The following is a 23,394-nucleotide window of genomic DNA, read 5'->3' as shown; positions in this document are numbered from 1 at the left end:
TGGGAGTTATTTAAGCCACCTCGTGTTTTTTGTTTGTTTCTTTGTTTTTTCAAATATGTGTGGAAAAGTCATATGACTCGTCATGAGACAGAGCCTCGTTAATATTCCACATCTTTTTTATAAACAGTCATTTCTTAAACAGATAACTGGAAACCTCCTCCTTCCCTGCCCCCTCCCCCCCGCACCCCCCCCCCCCCCCGCGCCCCGCCGTGGTTGGGGTCATCTCAACAGTTCTGGATGGAATCTGGAGCTTGTCTTCTGTGACCGAGCACCAAAAAGAATATAATTTTTATGTTAGTCTTTAGATGAGAGAGTGTTAGAGTGATCAGTACACAAAGCAGGTGGCAGAAGATGACCGAAAAGCTGCAGTATGGCTATGCATTACAATTTTTTTGTTTTTAAATATGGGCGTCACTGTGTCAGCTATAATTTTTGGAATAAGGGGATTATGGGAAAAAGGATACTGAAAACTGAGGTTTGAAAAAAATCAGTCAGTTTGAAATGCTGTCTCTACAAGAAAACTTGTTCCTTGAGAAGTGATTATATCTTTTAAAACTAGTTATAACAAATTCATTTGCAGCATGTTTGTCAAATTACGAAGAATATAAATTGTGTTTCATTTAAAGGAAATTAGAAAGCTACGTTATACAGTCAACATGAAGTTCCTGATAATGAAATCTGCATGCTGAAGTATCAAACCTGCGGTATACACAATGTCAGAATAAAACAGGAAGTTTAATTCCCAGCCCAATAAGTCTGACACAAAAATGAAATTTGTGGTGATCCTACAATATACAGCAGAAAATGTCCATAGACCCGTCACGAATAAATTCAATTCGTCATATTTTAAAACATGAAAAGTTTCTGATGCATCAAATATACCTCTACATGATTGCATACCACTAAAGTTGGGACCAATTTGTAACCATGTGTTGTGTGTGTGTGTGTGTGTGTGTGTGTGTGTGTATGTGCGTGTGTGAGTAAAGCTGAAGTACAGAAAGAAAAACTCTATTTTAAAATTCTAAAATTTAAATTCAAAATAAAATACTTACTTCTCAATATAAAGCTTTCCTCTCAATTATGATTTAAACATAGTGTTTTAAGTATTCTGTAAGCAAGGGTTTTCTGGTATTGGCTTTGCCACTCACCAGAAGGTATGAAGAACCAGCAACTGAACTGGGTTCCACATAATACAAGGCTGGTAAAAATATGTCTCCCTTCATTCTTTGAAACTCTGCTGTTCATTGTTGAGAAACTTTACAGTCCTGGGCAAACCAGGATGGTTGCTCACACTAGCAATGACCACCACTAAACTGTGTGTGTGTGTGTGTGTGTGTGTGTGTGTGTGTGTGTGTGTGTTTTGCCTGGATTATGCTTCCTGGACTTTCATTTTTATCATGGATCATATCAAACCTTTGCAACTCACTAGTAATTCTTCATGTCCTTGCTACCTGTATTTTCATAGACTTAATTTTATAAATCCAGTGAACACTTGCTTAATTTTTGTGTTTCTACATGTAGCTCTTCATCTGGCTGAGTTCAGGGACCTTGCTGTATCTTTTGAACTCCGGAGTGTTTTGGTGGACAGAAAAGGTGTTCCACAAATGTTTGCTATAAAGAATGAAGTTAACGAATCCATTCCAGAATATATCCACATTTTCAATGTATGTATTAAGAGCTATGCTGACAAAAGCATTTTTGGAAGAGCTGGCTGAACTAGTCATATAATCCGTGACCATGCAAAACCCTGGCACTGCAAACCATTTTTACTTTTATACTTTTAGGGGACTATCTGTGAGTGCTATACTTTGAACTAGTGAGGTAAATACATGTAGATGTGTGATGAGCTAAGAATCGGTAAATAGTATTATATAGTAAAATTTATGGGATGGATGTTACAATTTTAAATAACACATACTATATAGGTAGAAGAGTGAGGGATTGCATCAAACAATAGACTATGCACTGACTTCTAGAAAAGCAGTCACAGCTTCTTATGAAGCATTTGGGGCAAACAAATATATTTGAATGAAAGCATCCATTCATTTTTTAGTCATGCGCCTGGCCTTGTAAGCTAGGTAATGTAAAAACAAACAAATTAACAATTCCAGGTTGGGGGGGGGACTAGACTGAGTGAAGTAGGAACAGTTTCCTGATTTTTAAGTGTAAGTTCTCATAAAAAAGTATTTTCCTAATGTAATTTTCCTTAATGTCATAATTTACATTAGGGAAGCGATTCCTTCAGCATTGACTTGTTTTACATTTATCACACTGATTCAGTAAGCTTTGAAGATCTCCTATCTGTTTTACTGTAATACAAAGATCAGTAAGCACTCTATTTGGACAAAGCTGAGGTATAATAAAAATATACACTTGTGAGGTACTTGCATAGTGCTCAAGGACCATACACATGATGAATTACATAATTTCTAGACACATAGGCACAGTTTTTGACATAGTTATCACTGCTGTGTTCTTTATATTGTGGAGGAAACGAGAGCACAGACATTTATATAATATAAAAAGTTTACCGAGCTTTTAAGTGGTAGAACCAGGATTTGACCCAGATAGTTGAGTTTCAGAAAACGCCTACACTTTTAATCACAATACCATGTTGTTATGAGTTAAGAGGAATGTATAATAAGAACTAGTATTTCCATATGAGAAGCATATAAAATAGATCGCCATAAAATATATCAGGGTACCAGTCAGGTAATCTAAATGAATAAAATGGCTAGATATGAATTGGTAAATTTCAATAGCCCTAGACATCATGGCGGAGGATTCAAAAGGTCATGGTTTGGACATTGGCAGTTGAAGAACCTATGTTTTATTTAAAGAAGCTAAGAGCCATCCAACTGCAGTTGGTTGGAAACATCCAGAAATGCAGGCTTTGTTTGTTTGTTTGTTTTCTTGTTTTTTTCTTTCTTTCTTTCTTTCTTTCTTTCTTTCTTTCTTTCTTTCTTTCTAAACCAGGTCTTCTAATTTTTCAAGGGAAGAGAGAAATTCATGTTTTTATATCAACTTTCCGTATGTTTAATTATAGGAAATTAATTAAAATTAAATAATGTGTCTCACATACGACTATAGAAATTTTCTGTGATCCGGAGACAGCCCACAAAGAACCAACTTGTGTCCTCTGTTATAGAAGGTACAAGCATATGTATATCAGGATGTTGGCAGGAGGAGAAGAGGTCATGGTGCCATGGCTCACATCTGCTGAGCTCAGAAAGATGTGAGCTGTCTAGAATGATAGTTGAAAGGTGGAGCACAGCAAAAAGAAATGCTAGAGAGTCCGCCAGAGGTAATTTCTCACAGGAATTTTATTTTCTGAGAGAAAATATACTTTTCCTTAAGGTGCACTGCAGTAGAAATCGGGATAATTAACCACCTGAATTTTGGAAGGATCGACCCGGTAGTGATCTGAAGAAACTGAGACTGAAAACAAAGAAATTAGTTTTAAGATTAGTGCAGTGGTATTGGGGACAAAATGGGGACATGAACTAAGACAGTAACTTGAAATAACTCAGCAATAGAAAGTTTGCTTCATCAAAATTATTATTTTTTTTTTACTTTAAAATTGCTATGCTTCAAAGCAGAACATCAAGAAAATAAAAAGGCAACCTACAAAATGGGGGACTATTTACATATCATCTATCCAATAAGGGACTTGTATCTAAAATATTTAAAGAATTCTTACAACTTATTAATAAAAAGACAAACATGGCAGTTAAAAAATGAGCCAGGGATCTGAATAGACATATCTCTAGAGAAAATGGCCAATAGGCACATAAAAAAGATTCTCATCACCAGAGGAAATGCAAATCAAAAGCATGATGATGCAACACTTCACAAATAAGATGGCTACAGTCAAAAAGGCAATAAAAAGTTTCAGTGAAGGTATGGAAAAATTAGAATCCTCCTATATTTCTGGTGGGGAATTAAAATGGTGAACCACTTTGGAAAATAATCTGGTAGTTCCTCAAATGTCAAATGTAGAATTTCTAGTTATGTATTCAAGGGAAATGAAAACACATATCCACACCAAAAAAATGTCTATGGATATTTATAGCAGCATTATTCATAATAGTCAAAAGTGGAAATACCCAAATGTTCATTAGCTGATGAATGGGTAAATAAAATCTGGTATATCCGACAGTGGAATATTATTTTAGCCATGAATAGAAATGAAGTACTGACACATTTTAAACTATAAAAGAACCCGGAGACGTTTTTCTAAATGAAAGAAAGCAGTCACAAAAGACTACATATCCTATGATTTAATTTTGTTTCTACAAAGTGCCCAAAAAATACAAATCTAGGGAGACAGAGAATAGATTAGCTATTGATAATGACTGGGGGTAGATGAAATGCAGAGTGATTGCCAAATGGGTACCGGAGTTCTTTTGAGTGTAATGAAAGTGACCTAAAATCGATCGTAGACATGGGCACACAATTGTTTGAATATATTAAAAACCATTGAGTTGTGCACATCACTGAGATGGCATATAACGTATGTGAATTATATCTCAACAAAGTTCTAAATAAATAAATGAAGTTGGTTTTGAGAGCTGTTAAGGAGGTTAAATCTGGTAGAGGTGAGTAAGCCATTGATTACAGATATTGAAAGACAAAGGAGTCTAAGATGACTCCCAGCTTTTTGGTAAGTAGGTTAATGGAGGTACAACTCTAAGGGAATATAGGAAGAAGAGCAAGAAAGAGCTAGGCATGTTTTCTCCTGGCCTTTATTGATCCCTAAATTTCTAAAAGGACTGTCTTTGTATAGTGCTTTGAAATTTTTCGTATAGCCAGTGGTTTGCTTTGAATTCCGATTTGTAAGCTTCAGTAAGCAGTAGCAGAGCATAGCTATTTAATGTGATGTTTTGATTACTCTTAGGGTTGGTCACGAAATCTGCCACTGTCGATGTAAATGTGTATGATAAGTAGAATTTTGGAAATACCATCTTTTCAAAGTAGGCTACCGCCAAATTGTTCAGTAATTTAATTCATGATTTCTGATAGACACAATGGCAAAATATTTCACTCAACCTTTAAAAAGCGTAAGCTGGAAGTTTAATGAAGACATAGTTAGACTCATATTTCTTTACAAGTGCCCTGACATTATAGCCCTTCTGCTTTCAACATTTCATTCCAGTGCTACTGCTTGAAATCTTGCTAAATCACCTTCAATTGTTTGTCCTCTTCCTCCCCTTCAGATGAATATAGAAACAGCAGTTATGAGCTTTCTCTTGAGATTTTCCATGAAAAGGATCTACAGATGAAAAGGACTCTTGTTGTTCCATAATTCTTTTTTTTTTTTTTTGAGCAAAGTTTTATAATTGTTAAAGTAAAACTTTCAATGTATTTCTGTAATAGATCAGTGAAATTGATCATTTTCCCCTTCCCCTGGGTGGTTACATGCTTCCCAATGACATACGGAAGGTGAGTTAAATTGTCTTTAAAGACATTTAACATTAATATATCAGGCTTCACTTCAAAGGAAAAGTATCATACTAGTTGAAAGAAAATTCTAGGGAGAAGAAAAATAATAGAGTCACTAGATAATTTTTAAATATAATTTCACAAATGAAGGTTATTCAGACATTAGTGGATAATTAACTTAGAATGTAACACTTACATGGAATAATTTCCTTCCCACAAACCACCTAAGTGCTATTCTGGTGACATGCAGTTAGCAGAGTAAGTAGCAGAAAGAAGTTGGAGACAAATCAGAAAGGAAGTTGTTTTGCTTAAATAAATGAGCTTACTGCCTTACTTATGTTACCGTATCTATTGCCTTTATTTCCTGATATAAGCTCTTCATTTCCCACGTTAGTTTTTCCCCAACCCACGTGAAATAGAGTGAAAATGTTGGCAAGCTACATCTCGATTGTAGTTAGAGAAACTAATCAAGAAAATCATTTCAGGTAGAGCCCCTCTTATTTACAAAATGTCATGTGGTCCAGCACAACTTCTCAGGCTTATATTTGAGGCTACATTACAATAGTCAAGATAGCCTGCCATTGATTTGGCTACCATATGTAGTATAAGTTCATATGTGTTGTCAAACAACCTTGCTCTGAATTTGATGGATATATGATCTGAGGCAAAGTCACTGACCTCCCTCCTTCATATCCTTATATTTAAAATATTGATAGGGACACCTAGATGGCTCAGTCAGTTAAGCTTCCAATTCTAGATTTCGGCTCAGGTTATGATCTCATCGTTTGTGAGATTGAGCCTTCTTAAGAGTCTCTCTCTGGGGCGCCTGGGTGGCTCACTCGGTTGAGTGTCCGACTTCATGAGATCAGGTCATGATCTCACGCTCTGTGAGTTCGAGCCCCGCGTCAGGCTCTGTGCTGACAGCTCAGAGCCTGGAGCCCACTTCAGATTCTGTGTCTCCCCCTCTCTCTGCCCCACCCCGTTCATGCTCTGTCTCTCTCTGTCTCAAAAATTAAAAAAAAAAAAATTAAAAAAATTAAAAAAGTCTCTCTCTTCTCTCTCTCTACCTCTCCTCCTGGCCGTTCTCTCTCTCTATCTTTCTCTCTCTCTCTCTCTCTCTGTCTCTCTCTCTCTCTCAAAATAAATAAATATTTTAAAAATAAAATAAAATAAAATAAAATAAAATAAAATAAAATAAAATAAAATATTGATAATAATTTTACCTTTCCTTCAGATCTTCCAGGATTGAACGATATAGCACAAAGTTTAGAAAAGAGTGTTTATATACTAATAGTGTTATTTTAGTTAGTTTTAATTTAAGTATTATGTATGCATGTGTTTTACAGTGGTGATGAGAAGTATTAAGCATACCAGTTTTAATTAATATAAAAGTAACATGTTAAAAGTGTGCATTCAGTTTAACTAGTGGAGTTTGGAAGACTTTGGAGAAAAACTCTAAGATAATGAAGTGAGGACCATAAGATAGTTACATTATTAAAGCCATAATAAGACTGATTCATTAACTTCAGTAATACCATTAAAGACAATGTAATTTGTATTCTATGTGCCTTGGAAAACATCATGAAATAGCTTTGTATTTCTCAGCCAGGTAATTCAAGGATGGGTCTATGGAAGAACCAATCTTGATTTATTTGGTGTTTTGACCTCACCATCATGTTCATGATACAATAGTGAGAAACATTCATACAAATGAAACAATGAGTTTTCAGAGTCGAATCAGCATGTGGTTTAACTATCACTATTCATGAAAAGAATGGATTGTTTGGTGTTTTGAGAAGTAGATAATGGTTGTGATGGTAGGAGGATAACTTTGTGTACCAACTAAAGGGAATGCACTGAGAACCACAATGATATAATTGTGTGTACATTGTGCATCTTATGCCTATCAAGGTGTTCACAATTAATTAGATGGATATAATAGGTAATGCTAACTCTCACCAACTTCTTTTTCCTGAAAACTTAGTTTACATACTCACCCTCTCTCTCAATGAGATGTGGCCATGTCACTGAGTTCTAACACATATCATGTGAGCAAAAATAATGAGTAGCACTACAACTCCAAGTTCTGGACAAAAATAAACAAACACACAAGCAAAAATAATTCCACATGCTACTTTCTATACTTTTTTTTCTTTTTCTTTCTAATGTGGATGCCACTATTGACTTTGAAAACCATGTATTCAAGATGGTATGATCCCAAAATCTGTGTCCCTGCATGACTTTGTGCATCAGATTTCCAACATCTCCCTGGATACATCTTGGAACATATTATGTGAAAGACATAGAACCTTCTACTGTAATTGAGCTGTAACACATGCATAGATCAATTTCTTGAACAGCTAGCATCACCTTACTAATACATTGGTCTTGCAACAGGATTATCTTGCTTGTTCTACCTGATGGTCATTACTGCAGAGAAGGCAATCTCAAGACTCAGTGACTCTGGATGTTATTATTCAATTAAATTATCCTTCTGAATTATCCAAGATTGCAAATATTTTTGCAGTGTCCTCCTTAATATTTTTTCTGCTTCTTATTGGCATCAAGGAGGGAGAAATCCATTCAATTACTTTAGCTGGAAGAAAAATATTTTGCAGTAACCCTTGATATTGACTTACTGACTAAATAATAGTCTTTTTCTTCCCTGCCATGTTGAAATTATAGGGTGATCTTTGATATTTATTGTGTACTTTTATGTGCAAACTGGAGCCATTACCTGAAACTATTTGATTTGTTAAGGTCTTTCTTCACCTGATGGATTTTATGGATGATGTTTTGGCTTGTTAATTTCAATTTCTATAATATTCCATTATGTGGATGTATTACCAGTTATTGGCCTTTGGAATTTCAAAAATTTTTGATATTACAAATAATGCATCAATAAACATTATTGTCCATGTTTTCAGGTAAACACATTGGTGCAGTACTATTGAATCTATATACCTAGGAGTAGAATTTCTGTCTCATAAGGTATGCCATTATTGAGCTTTAGTATATACTTTGAAAGTATTTGCATCAATTTACATTCTGACTAACAGGGAATTGGATCTCCTCATTCTCTTTTCTCATCAATGACTATTATTTTCCATCTTTTTCACTTTTGTCTTAGGTGAGTGAACAGATATCATACTGTGGTTTCTATTTCGCATTACCTCATGAACATCTTTTGATATGCTTTTGGTCATATAGTTATTGTCTCTATGAAGTGTCTGTTCAAGTTATTTGCCCATTTTTTTTTATTATTAAGTTGTCTTCTTTGTATATTTGATGGACAGATATTCATTATATATTCTGGAGAAATGTCTTTTGTTCTAAATATGCATTGCAAATATCTTTTCCCACTCTGTAGGTTGCCTTTTAATTCTCTCAGCAGTGTGTTTTGATGAATCAAAGTTATTAATTTTAATACAGTCAAATGTATTCAATTTTCCATTATAGTTAGTACTTTTTTGTGATATAATTTATTTAAATCTAATGACTCAATATTTATATATTTTATTAGGACAATTTTGGTGTAACTGTAGATAAAGTGAAATGAGGGATAAATTAGCATCTCACAGGTTTGTGTTTCCATTGTGTTCAACGTCTAAGCTCTTCAACAGAAAAAAAAAATATTCACAAAACTGTCAAGCTATATAATAAACTTCACTTTATTCTCTTTTTATCTTGAGAGACAAAATAGAAATCTTCAAAAGGCCTTCAAAACAGCACTTGATTGTATATCAGGAAAATGAAATTTTCATCTTAAAAGCCTTTCATGGTCTCTCTACATATATTTCTTTTGCTCCAAAATGGGATAATAGTGTCCAAATCCTGTATACATAGATATTGTCTCTTTCTTCATGAGGCCTCTATTAAGACACCATCAAAGTAAGGGATATGCTTTGGCAGTGCCTGGGTGGCTCAGTTAGTTAAGTATCTAACTCTTGATTTAGGCTCAGGTCATGATCTCACAGTTGAGATTTCAAGTCCCACATTGGGCTCCACAATTGGGAGCTTCCACATCAGGAGCTTGTTTGGGATTCTTCCTCTGCTTCTCTGCCTCTTCCCCAGTCAAAATAAAATAAACATTTAAAAATGCTCTCTCTCTCTCAAAATAAAATAAACATTTAAAAAAATAAACAAAGGGCACATTTCTAAAAGCCTAGATTTAGGAAGTTAGAAAAAATATGCAATTGATATATTCATTTATTCCTTCAATTATTTATTCACATATTTAACAAAAAACCAAGCATTTTAGATGTCTGAGTCATACTTCTAAATAACAGAAAAATACAGGTTAAATACACATGGAACTGGACCTTGATGAACTCACTGTCTTGTTGGACAAAGTGAAATAAGTAGATATTATCATAGCCCAAAGATATAAATATAATATTAAAGGTATGAGTCAAATGAAAAGAAAATAAAGAATATCTACTCTCTACTTGAGAGACCGAAAGAAGGCTTAATGATAGAAGTCAACTTTCAGCTGGCAAGGTTTTGACAGATGATTAAAAGTTGAGGCAAAGAAAGGGAATAAAGGGCATCTAGTGCAGAAGAATAGTATGCACAACATTGCATAAGGATAAAGGCTTTATTGAATCAAGAAATGGTGGGAACATTTTTAAAATCCTGATTGTGCATTCTAAGAGGTTGGGATTGGACAAAGTTAAAGAACAAATTATAGTTTCGACATTATCCTGTGAGTAAAGAAAAACCCTAGTGTTTTGTTTTGTTTTCTTAGTAACATAAGGACTTGATCAGGTTTCATTGTGAGATTAATTGGGACAAAACCAGTTTGCAAGAGGTGATTATTCTGAATATGCAGTATTGTCTGTAGATATATTTAGGCATTAATAATAGCATTATTATATAATCATATTGTACTATGTGTATTTCTTACCAAGGACTTATCAAAAGTAAAGCTTGACTCTCCATAATATACAAAACATCCGCTAAAAAATATATTTATCTGATTTCCCTCCACTAAGCCCTTATTTCTTTTCCTAATGAAAAATTTTTGGCTCTCTCTCTGTACTCATTCAGTAACTCTCAGGGTTTAAAATGCAATTATAGAGATATCTGTCAAGTAAGATATTTTATTAAAAATAGCTAGTGAAGAATTTTTTCTACAATATAATAATCAGTATCACTTTATTAAAAGTTTATTGCCATTTTTTGTGTTTGCTACATGTATTAGGACTTATTTAATAATGGTTCTAATATGAATCCTCATTTTCCCACAACTAACGTGGTTCAGCTGTTTATATATATTAACAATGAAAAAAATTATAAGAATGTTGAATTCTAGTTTCCTCTCTTTTTCTCTACATACCATTTGATTAAATAAAGATTTTAAAAGGTAAAGTAAAAATGTCTACCGAGCTAATTCAATTTTGCTCTCAGATAATGTCCTGATAGACTCCTAAATCCAATCTATGGGGCACCTGGGTGGCTCAGTTGGTTAAGCATCCAACTTCAGCTCAGGTCATGATCTCACAGTTCATGAGTTGGAGCCCCATGTCAGGCTCTGTGCTGACAGCTCAGAGCCTGGAGCCTCGTTTCAGATTCTGGGTCTCCCTCTCTCTCTGCCCCTCACCTGTTTGCGTCCTGTCTCTGCCTCAAAAATAAATCAACGTTAAAAAAAAATTTTAAAATAAAAAATAAATAAATCCAATCTATGTATGATCTTCTGCACATTCCTTGCTTTGGTCAAATATATGAAATTATTAATAAGTTCCTGAATTAGAAAAATTGTCTTAATTAAAACCTACCCATGTATATGATAATATAGCTTTTACATACCCCTATGTTTAGACATATAGGAATTATATACAGAGAGAAAGAGAGAGCAATCACTTATTCAATATTTATGGTTTGTGACTATATGATAATTTCTGTGTTTTTGGTATGCACTGGATTATGTAGTCTTTATTTCTGTTGTCTAGTTGTACAATGTTGAGTAATGCAAAAACTTTGACAATAAATTCATTGCCAGTAATATTGGGGACATCATTCCTGTTCAAACCATGTCACAGGGCTTGATGAATATTTGAATCAGATAATCAATAGAATAGCATTTGGAAAACCAAAAATTTCTATAAAGATGGAAAGTTACACGTATCTGCAAGGATCATGAAAGATTCACCTCTGTGGAGATAAACACACATGGACGTTACAAAAAGATAAACACATAATAAAGGGAAAAAAATAGAGCAGAAGCATCTCCAGAATTCTAGAATCTCAGGATATTACAACCAGAAAATCCTTATTTTAGGGGCCACCTGGGTGGCTCAGTGGGTTAAGCACCTAACTCTTGGTTTCAGCTCAGGTCATGGTTTTGCGTTTTCTAAGTTTGAGCGTCACATTGGGCTCTGTGCTGACAGGGCAGAGCCTGCTTGGGATTCTTTCTCTCTCCCTCTATCTCTCTGCCCCTTCCCTGCTTCCTCTCTCTGTCTCTCTTAAGATGAATAAATAAACTTAAAAAAAATTAAAAAGAAAAAGAAAATCCTTATTTTAATTTCACTTCTGCCATATTAATCAGGGTTCTCAAGAGAAAAAGAACCAATATGTTGTATTTCTATATTTCCTTCTTTATGTATGCATCTGTGTATCTATATATTATCTATTAATATCTATCTATCCATCTATCTACCTGAGATTTAAGAATTTCGCTCATGAGATTATGGATACTGGCCAGCTCAAAATCTCCAGAGCAGGCAGGCAGGATGGAAAGTAAGGGAAGAATTATAGTTGAAGTCTGGAGGGACTCTCTTAGCAGAGTTTCATCTTCCTCAAGGGAGATCAGTCTTTTTCTAAAGCCTTCAACTGATTGAATGATGTTTATACACATTATGGAGAACAATCTATTTACTCATACTACTGATTTACATGTTAATCACATCCAAAATACACCTCCACAGAAACATCTGGAATAGTGTCTTATCAAATATCTGGATACTGTGGCCTAACCAAGCTGACACATAAAATTAACTGTTATAGCCACTAACTGGCTTTGTATCTTACAAGAAAAAAAATTATTTCACTTAGCTTCTGTTTCATTTCCTGTATAATGGACTTGATATAACCTACTTGTAGAAGTATTAGGAAAATTACACATAGCAAAATGTTCCATTAGCAAATGTTTGACACAGGAAATATTCAATAAATTGTTTCTATTATTACATTTGAATTTAAGTAGTGTTACTTTTATTAGATAATCTAATATCATAAATTTTTATGTGCAGTAAGTAATTGTAGTACATTTACAGATTTCATCTTTTTATGGTCTTTAGTTTTAAGACAGAATCCCGGGGAAAAGGGAGTCATTGGCAACAAAGGCACAAAGCGATAGTATGTGTTGATCAACTCCAATGGTCACTAATTGTGAGAAGACCATTTAAAGGATATCCCCTATTGTTACTTGTGGTGATAGATTATGAACTGACATCGGCAGAATTTACTCGCTCTAGAAAATGAAGTGTGATAAAAATCACTTAAGGAGAAAGGGAAAAACAATAAAACCACATTAAAATGGCAACTACAAAAAGTATTGATTGTAATGAGAAATGTGGAAAATTATGCAAAGGAAAAAACAAAACAATAAGTTAAATTGGATAATAATAATAATGCCATAATGTATTTAACTGACAGATATTTTATAGCACTCCACCACAATATTTCCTTTATAATACCTATATTCAGTTTGCAAATATGTATCAACTACTTTATTTTAAGCACGCAACCTTTGAAAATGCAAGGATAAAGCAACAAAGCACCGTGTCCTTGAGTGTTCACATCACTCTGATACACACATGGTGAGTTATCTGACTTTTTTTTTTTTTTGAAGTGTGATAAGGTTAAAACTTGTGAGGCAACATATAAACAACTCCGGAAAGCTTTTTGTTACATGACCAGACAGGCAAACTTTCTGCGACTTACAGCAAAGGAAGGCTATCTTTCCCTCTTAGCACAGCCAGAGGCAGGATGATGAAAGCAGGGAACACGAAAGGAATTTCTGTCCTGAGGCAGTTCTAGGCCATTTGGGCTAAAGACCAAACTCTCCTGAAGCCCCAAGGAAAAATGTTTGTAAAAACAGCCCTTCAGAAATAATTTTGTACTTATTTCCAGGCTCTAAGTGTTACAGACCATTTTCTTCTTCATGGAATATAGATTTGCTTTTTGTGGGGGTGACGTTTAGTTACTTAATGTTCAGTATTGGAAAGCACCTGAATGCTTTGCAAACGAGAAATTGGCCACTTATGAAATGTTGCGTGTAAACTTTTATACTTGCCCATGATCGTGAATAGTAATTCGTTTCCACACAGTTCTTAAACATTTATTCTTCATGAGGCCAGTACCTCTGCTTTCGTTGACCCCTCTTCATACCATGGCTGAGGGAGGAATCCCCCAGCGTCACCCAGGGTTGTGGGGATGGTCCACTGCAGAACGCACAACGCCGGACAGACAGCATCAACATTTATTTGTTACTTATACTCAAGTCCAGGGGAGAAGGGCACTGGATGCCACAAAGGTCACATGGGGGTGTCACTCAGAAACAGCGAAAACCTGGGGGCTGGGGGAGGCAGACTTTGTAGCAACAAGAGGAAGGGGTGACTCCTAGTTTCCACTATGCGATTAACTTTTTAAAATAATTCCACAGGTTGGCAGGGAACTGAAACTTTAGATTCAGGGAGAAGCTAGAACGGCACCTATTAGGGACAGTTGTTTCACTGGGGGACCTTATCCTCAGGAGTAGAGTGAGGAAGGGAACTTGGGCTTAAGCCAAATTCAAGGCCCGTCCGGTGCCATCCAATGTCAAAGCAGCACATGATACAAGGTCTTAATTTTAGACTTTAAGCCACAGTTTCAAATTTTATCTCTTACTTTTTTTTTTTAATTAATTTGTATCCCATGGCAAGTATAGTCAAAACTTATCATTTTCATTTTCTAGAAGTTTATTTAATTAGCGAGGAGAAAGAGTGCATGCCTGTGTGTGCAACCAGAGGAAGGGTAGAATGGGAGAGCGGGAGAGAGAGAATTCCAAATAGTGTCTTCACTGTGGGCTGAACTCACAAACCCTAAGACCATGACTTGAGCAGAAATCAGGAGTCAGATGCTCAACCGACTTAGCCACCCAGGCACCCCAAAAGTTATCATTTTTAAATCATAGGTATAATGACGAAGTTTCACACTATCTACCTTCACTTGAATTGAGGCTGTAATTGTATTTGTCCAAAGTGTTAATAAAAGGTTTTAATTTGAGAGGCGCCTGGGCGGCTCCGTCGGTTAAGCGACCAACTCCTGATTTTGGCTCAGGTCATGATCTCAGGGTTTGTGAGATTACTCCCCACATTGGGCTCTGTGCTGACAGCAAGGAGCCTGCTTGGGATTCTCTGTCTCCTCTCTCTTTGCCCCGCCCCACTCATGCTCTCTCACGCTCTCTCTCTCTCTCAAAAATAAATAAACAAAAAAAATTTCTTTTAATTAAAAAAAGTTTGTAATTTGATAGTTTTAGTTGGGACATATTCTTGCTGGTTTTCCACCACTGGCCATGTTTCTCTAAAAGGAAATGCTGAGCTTTTTTTTCTTTATGTGTTGTTCTCCGAATGCATATGAACATGTGACTCCTGGCACCACTAATAAACTTGGGACCTACACGGTCAATTTCTCATCATAGTGTATCAGTCAAAACAACATAAAAAATAACTAGAGTTATTTTTACAGTGGCTCAAGTTTCTTACACATATTTCCCAAATAATTAGAGAGGAAATGCATAGAACACAGTGGTAGTTCTTCAATGTGTGGCATGACACGTCTTGACATGTGGCATAATTTTTTTGAGGCCCTCTGTCTTTTCTATGCCTGCCTTGTGTATGTGCCTGTTATTCTTATGTGACGTTTCCCAAACAATTGACCACTGATCTCTTATTTAAAACGCTTCAGCACCAAGCCCAAGGTAACTAATGGGCCAGACTGAGCTTCTTTCTTGCATCCTTTTTAGAAGAAAAGAGGAAGACAAATCACTAGGTTAAAATAAAGGTTAACAATGAGGGTGGCTTTGCATGTCCAATACTTACTTAATTAGTTCTTATTAGGAACTAATTTTTATGCTCTCATAGATAACTGAGAGACATAAAGGCACTCGCATTCTTGGGAAAGTCAAAGGGAAGAGAAAGAAGAATGCAAGAAACAAAGGAGATACAGCAAAGACAAAAAGAAGAGTAATAATGTGAAAAATACAGAACCACAGTGGAAGAGAGCACAGAATGCATAAGGTTTTGATACTTTTCCCTGGTCTATAACCGAGAAGTTAAATGAAAATCTTTCAAATGGAAATGTTACTTGGTTTCCATCATTTTATATCCTAAAGCAACTCCCAAGGAAATGCAAGGTGTTCTTTTTTTTCTAGGAACACATTTGAAAGGCACTATTAAGCTCTCCTATAGTATTTTGTGAATTCCAGGGTGTTCCTTTTTCACATTTAACACCCATGAAATTCAGGACTTTTGGCAATCACAACCATCGAGGCAGAGGCGGTGAATGTGGTCATCCTTGGCAAAGCAGACACTTACAAATCAAGACCTGTGGAGTGGGTTCTATCCCTTTGGAAGAATTCTGAAGAAAATTGTGGAAGACTCATTTAAAGAATGCAACTTCATAGCTGCTTTGATGGCATAGAAGATGACACTATGGGGAAAGACTCTAACATTGCCCACTCTGAGATTTAACAGGAGTCAGAATAATGTCTGCTCTGAGTGAGCAGACGTTTTTGGAATTTATTTCACTTATATTTTCATTTTACATGTGCTCCAGTTTGATAGATGATAAAAATAAGCACAAAATGAATCTGAAAAAGTGCATAACAAGCAGAAAATAAAAGTTGTAAAAAATAATAAAACATTGTATAATGTTTTAATTGCCAGTCTTTTACTTTTTATTTACCTTATTTATTTATTTATTTTTACCTAAAATACCTAATATTTATTGGCTAAAATAATGGTATATCACAAAATCAATCTTTTCTTATATTTGGCGAAAGCTGGTTCTTTGAACTACCATCCTTTTTCCAGATCAAAAATGAGATATGATCAGAACAGGGCGCCTGGGTGGCTCAGTTGGTTGAGCATCCGTCTTTGGCTCAGGTCATGGTGGCTCAGTCGGTTGAGCATCCGTCTTTGGCTCAGGTCATGATCTCACGGTCTGTGGGTTCGAGCCCCACATCGGGCCCTGTGCTGACAGCTCAGAGACTGGAGCTTGCTTCGAATCCTGTGTCTCCCTCTCTCTCTGCCTCTCCCCGACTCTCACTTTGTCTCACTCTACCTCTCAAAAGTAAATAAATGTAAAAAAAAAATTTTTAAAAGATATGATTAGACCACATGAATAAAAAAAATCTACCAAATTTCTGAAACATACCATTTTTCAATCTGTGAGGCGTAGACATAGTGACATTTTCACAATACTTGTACTCACTGTGTACTGTTTAAAAACAAAATTCAGAGGTGCCTGGGTGGCTCACTCGGTTGAGTGTCCGACTTCGGCTCAGGTCATGATCTCACGGTTTGTGGGTTCGATCCCCGCGTAGGGCTGTGCTGACAGCTCAGAGCCTGGAGCCTGCTTTGCATTCTGTGCCTCCGGCTCTGTCTGCCCCTCCCTCACTTGTGCTCTGTCTCTCTCTGTGTATCAAAATGAATAAATGTAAAAAAAAAAATTTCTAAAAACAAAATTCAACTGAGTTGATTTAAAAACCAAGTTGGCCTCATTCAGTGATTCACAAAGCAGGCAGCATCCCATCCAGCAAAGAGAAAGGGGCTTTGAAGAACTGTTTAAAATGGGAAGGGTTTTATACCTGGAACAGTGTAGAAACAGGAAGGACCTAACAAACAATGGATTGTTTCAGACAAGGTCCCCTTCCTCCTGGGGAAGGGTGAAGGTCTATCAGGCAGTTTGCTTCACTAGTGCTCATCATGTCATTCCAAATTGACTGGTTAAAGATCCCGTTTCTGGGAGAGATTGAAACTACAGTTAGATTTGCTATTAAGTTATGGTTTGCCAATATGGGATTAGCACAAGTGACTGTGTCATCTCTTTTTTTTCTTTAATAGTATGTGAAAATTTTCTATCTGTAAATAGAAAGCTTTAGCTTTCAACTTGTTCTTTTTTTTAAATTTTTAAAAAATGTTTATTTTGGAGAGACAGAGACAGAGTGTGAGCAAGTGAGGGGCATAGAGAGAAGGAGACACAGAATCTGAAGCAGGCTCCAGGCTCTGAGCTGTCAGCACAGATACTGATGTGGGGTTAGAACTCATGAGATCATGACCTGAGCCAAACTGGGACCCTTAACTGACTGAGCTACCCAGGTGCCGCTCAACTTGTTCCTATCTATACTTTGGGGAAAACTCATGTTTTAAATGTTTGCAAATAGGTAGATAAGTGTTGTACTCTGTCTCCCTTCCTTCTTCCCTTCCTTCCCTCCTTCCCTCCCTCCCTCTTTCCTTCCTCCTTCCTTTCCTTTCCCTTCCCTTTCCTTCCTTCCTTCTTTCCTTCCTTCCTTCCTTCCTTCCTTCCTTCCTTCCTTCTTTCCTTCCCTCCTTCCCTCCCTTCCTTCCTTATCTTTGTTTAAGTGAATATGTCTTCTTTTCTGGCTAATTTCTTTTTAAATTCCACTCAAGACATCTTTTGCTTGTTTGTTAATGGCTTAAGGAATGTGGTTGAAACACTAGAGATTATAATGCCAGGAATATATCTTTAACACTTCTACCATAGTATCCAAATCACAACCCATAAAAAACAGAATTTCTGAGGTTTACTTTTGTGTTAAACAACATAAAAACAAGATCTTTAACCTTCAGACCTCCTGCCATCCGAGTAAAACGAACATGACTTGAAAAGCATGCCAAGGACAAAAAGATATTTGCCTTAGAAAAAAATTGTCTTTTTCTCTACTGCCCATATATCTAAAAATTAAACTCAAGAATCCAAAGCAATTTTTCCCATGATGAGGAATACTTGCTAAAGTTTTACTGATATGAAAACTTTGTGCAAGAGCTACTGAAGGACTTGAGCATTTTCCTCTGGTCTTCACCTTCACAAGACCTTGTGCCTTGTAGCAATTCCTCCCCAACAGCCCTTGCACATTTACCGTCCTACTCTTCTCACCATTATTGATACACCCTGCCCAAATAGTGGCTACTAGCATTCAAGAAAAATTCTTCTGTCCCCATTCTTGGAACTAGATGAGCATTAACAGAAGTCTTCTGGCTGAAGCAGCATATTGCCTCTTGTTCCTGAAGTCTGAGCTCTCCTTCAGAGACTTTTCACGTCCAGCATTTGCCAAACAGACAGACGCTAATGGTGTTCTGGTCGATTTTCTTCCACATTTGTTATTTTAATTCTCAGGTAATGCAGAGTCTACCACTTAATTTTGGATTGCAATGAGTTTAGCGATGATAAGGAATGTAAAGCATTTAGCCCAGTGAATGGCACATAATAATCGTGATTACATGATTGAATAACTCTGCTCTGTAGGATCAAACAGGAAGTGAGTTTTTGCTCTTTCGTATGACTGCTTCATTTCCCTTATTGATCATCTTCTTCCTTCTTAATGTTATCCTACCATCTATCATAGGAAATGCAGGAAATGAAGGGGTCAGTCCTGCTGTGCTGCCTCGGGCAACTGCTCCACCCCAGGGACTCCCAAAGGGGCTAGACAAATTGAAAGCACAGTTCCTGGTTGGGTTTGTCAAAACTGCTGCCCAACAAACTCAGATAAAGTCATCACAAGAGAGGCCAATAACACAAGAGAGTTTGGAAAAGAGAAAGGAGAAATTGATTTTGGGTTCTGGCAGCCAGGGGAGATTCAGGTTGAATCGAGCCTTTACAACAGACCTCTCCCCAGCAAGATGGACACCTAGCATTTTAGAGAGAGAAGTTGGTGGGTGACTAAATGCAAGAGAGCAGGCAGAGTGTATATGATTATAGGTGGAGGATAGTATGTGTTTAGCCAATGATCATAGACCAGGAAGGGAACATGCAGGGTGTGGTTTTCTAAGCAGTCCATTGCTATCGCGGCCCTTCTGGTCTGGCGGTTGGGGTGTTCTAGTCTTTGCCAATGCCTCAAGAAAGTGGAATAAGAAATAAACCACTTGGTGCCTATGGTTGTGTCTACAGTTGAGTAAGAGGGCTTACTGACATTAGCCCACTTGGATCCACTCCTAATCCTCCCATCCCTGGCATGTTCAGAACTTTTCTGATTACTGTCAGATCTAAACAAATCTCTTTTCCAGGTACAGTTTTCAAGCCAATGAAATATAACCAATTCAAAGCCTATCCTTGTACTTATCCATCTTGTAGTTTGAGTCGACCTCAGCCGGAACAGCCTACAGTGAGGATGAAAGCAAAGTTGACTCCTCCTCTTCTCTATTTCTCATTTCACCTTCTCTTCCTCTCTCTTAGTGCTGTTTGAAATAACTCTTGAGCAGGGGTTGAGCAAAGGGGAAAGAAATAAGAGACAGAAACATTTTTATTGGACTGCTACAGTTGTAATCGGGCTTGGCTAATACCAAATATTCATGCTTTTTTTCAAGGGGAGTTTGTATTATTACACACACACACACACACACACACACACACACACACACACAGTGCTGGCAATTTCTTGACTGTGGCCCCTTTGGAACAGGGAAGACCATCTTACTTGATACCTAAAATCTTCAGCTCTGTATCAAATGCTCCACTTCAAACTACTTTCTGATGAGGTCACAACGTATCATAAATCTGTCTTGAATAGGATTTCTTTCTTTTCTTCCCAAACTATTCCACCACAAACTCCGTCACATATTTGTTGCTTGTCCTCATATAATCCATAAGGGCAACTTTTTCCTAATACAATACTGTCTATCTGCCTTTGCTTTGTTGCATCTCACTGAGCTAGCTAGGCTACCTTCTTGAAACTTTGTCTTGGCATATAGCAAATACCACTGTCTGTGTTCTCCAACCGGACAAAGGGCTCAACAATGCACTGCGGTATTTCTAAAGAAATTCCCACTATCAATCTCTTCAACTTTCTGGTGAAGTTTTCAACTTTACCTGTTAGCAAAAGCAACTTTAAAATCTTTAGCCTGCTTTTCATAGATATTGATTCAAGCACCTAGTGTTAGGAGGCGTGAGTTAGTACGTGGCATCTACCGAATTATTCTGTTCTTTGCAGGACTCTACGGAAACAATGAAACATCAGAATGTCCCAATTTAACTTGTCTTTCTTTCTATTGACCTATCATCTAACAATTTATATATTATCTATCTATCATCTATCTATCTATCAGCATCATCAGTTATCTATTTATGGTTATAGTGGTGTGTGTGTGTGTGTGTGTGTGTGTGTGAATGTGTGTATAGATAAAGATGGAAAGGGCAGGAGGAGTAGAAAGAGGATGAGAATAAGAAGGAAGAGGAGGAGGGAGTAGGGAAAGGGAGAGGGAGTAACAAGTACAAGGAGGGTAAACAGGAAGAGAAAGTCATACGATGATGGTTTTGCAAGTCCCTTGTAATGACTGCCCTTCAATCCCTCTTCACTTAGAGTTTTATTCTTTGCACAAGAAACTTGGAAAACATTTGTCAGTGCAAATCAAACAACAATTGCATTAGAAAAATCAGTCTTCAGAGGGATAACTCGATCAAAGAACTATCCAGTTTCCACTGTTAACAGAACCTGGAAAATTGAAAAACTTACCCACCCTAATCTCTTGCCACCACTTTCCCTCCCCCCCTCCCCCACCCCACAGTGAGATTCAAGACATTTCAGTTTAGTTTGCTCAACTCTGAGCTCCTGTTAGAAACATTCTTCAACTAGGAATTTGGAATTTCATGGTCAAACAAAAAAAGGAAGAGACAGGGTGCTCCCTGGCAATACTAACTAGTTAATGGGACACCTACAGGCCCAAGGAGGAAATGCCAACTGCCATGTGGGCAAGAGGCCAGTAATGAAACTGAATACCGAGCAAAAGAACAGATTACTACTGGAGTACCAAAATCTTCTTCACAACTAATCGCTGTGAATTATTCATACAAGGCCATTGCAAAACCCATAGGGATAATGCATAACTGTTGAAGAAAAAAAATATGTGTCTCAGGCTACTAGCAATAGAATATTAGCCACTCTGAGCTTTTCACAACATTTAGTACTGGGGGTTTTCAAGATAAATACGATCTGTAACATGACCTCTAGGAATTACAGTCAAAGTGAAGTAAAGAATTAATAAAATGCAGTAATTAACAGATTCTTTTAGTATTTTTTGTTTTATTTTGTTGTTCTGTTTTTATTTTTAAGCATTGGTTTTGTATTAGTAGCTGTTTTAAGTTTGGTGTGCCGTATGGCCCCCTGTGTCTTAGTTTCTTCTTCTATAAAATGTAGACAATAAGAGTAACTTCCCTAAATATGTGTGTGTGCCATTTAATGAAAATTTAAAAGTATATAGCTTTCTTAGAACTGCTTAAAAAATGTAAATTGTTGCTAATTTGTTGACAGTATTGTCATTGTTATTAATCCCTATTGGTTTTGTGTGGTAATGAACTGTATCTGTTTCTGGGTGGAGGGAACTCAATACAGCAAAAATAAAAGGAAGAAGAACTCAGAGAGTGGGGTTTAACACAGGAGCATATCATGAATTTCTTGATTTGGTGCCTATGCAGACCAAGAAAAGAGAAGAGGAAAGGAAAGGAAAGGAAAGGAAAGGAAAGGAAAGGAAAGGGGAAAAGAAAAGAAAAGAAAAGAAAAGAAAAGAAAAGAAAAGAAAAGGAAAGAAAAGGAGAGGAAAGGAGAGGAAAGGAGAGGAAAGGAGAGGAAAGGGGAAAAGAAAAGAAAAGGAAAGGAAAGGAAAGGAAAGGAAAGGAAAGGAAGGAAAAGAAAAGGAAAGGAAAGGAAAGGGGAAAAGAAAAAAGAAAAGAAAAGAAAAGAAAAGAAAAAAGAAAAGGAAAGGAAAGGAAAGAAATGAAAAAAAGGAAAAGGAAAGAATATAAAAGGGAAAGAAAGAAAATAAATGAATAAAAAAGAAAAAACAGTAAAGAAAATAAACTTTTGTGTGTGTTTGTGTGCCCACACACATGCTGATGCCTATTTGTTAAGTTAATTTTAAGAGAAATAAAAAATACTAACTTACATTTCTTCCATTTTCTCACATCTACTGAAATACCAATCCCCATGAACATTTTGTTAAAGACTGGGAATAAAATGATAAATACAGTGCCAATTTATTTCTGATCTTACTCCATATCAAACAATGTGAGAGTGAAATCATATTCAAATCAACAAGTTTATCTGATTGCATTCAGACTGATGAGAACACAGATACAGTCTGTTGTTATTTTTAACTACCAGAGAGTGAACTAAAAGCAAGAATTTCACCAGAATGATAATCTCTAAGACTCTTCCAGATGATTTCATACACTAGTACATTATAGATACACTAAATTGTTAACATCGGCTAATCTGATGAAGTCTGGAGTCCTTACTGGAACAATCACTTGAGGCTCATGAGATTCAACATTGCAAAAAGACTCTGTCAACACACTGTATCCTATTTCTGAGTAACTCGTTTCTCCAAATCAAATAAGGAACGTCATTTACTCTGAGAACTTAGAAGTTGCACTATGTTATATATTTTTCAGTATTAGATTTTTATCTATATCACTATTGTACTAAACTCAAAATAATAAAGTACATTTCCACAAAAATGCATTGGATTGAATGATAGGAAGACAAATCCATGCAAATTTACTTTTCTTTTAAATTAAACATTTTAATGCCTTTTAGTATGTATCAAAAGTTGATGAGTCATCTTAATGGTTACACATTTTATGCACATTGATCAATACTCAGCTGACATAGGTGATCAGCTTACTTGAGGACTATGAATAACAATGCTCAGTGGAACTAGAAAAGGTGAACAAAAG

This window comes from Panthera onca, chromosome B1 (genome assembly GCF_046562875.1).
Source record: "Panthera onca isolate mPanOnc1 chromosome B1, mPanOnc1 haplotype 2, whole genome shotgun sequence".
In the NCBI taxonomy this organism is placed as follows: domain Eukaryota; kingdom Metazoa; phylum Chordata; class Mammalia; order Carnivora; family Felidae; genus Panthera; species Panthera onca.
The sequence above is the reverse complement of the archived record's forward strand: the minus strand, read 5'-3'. Positions refer to the sequence as shown.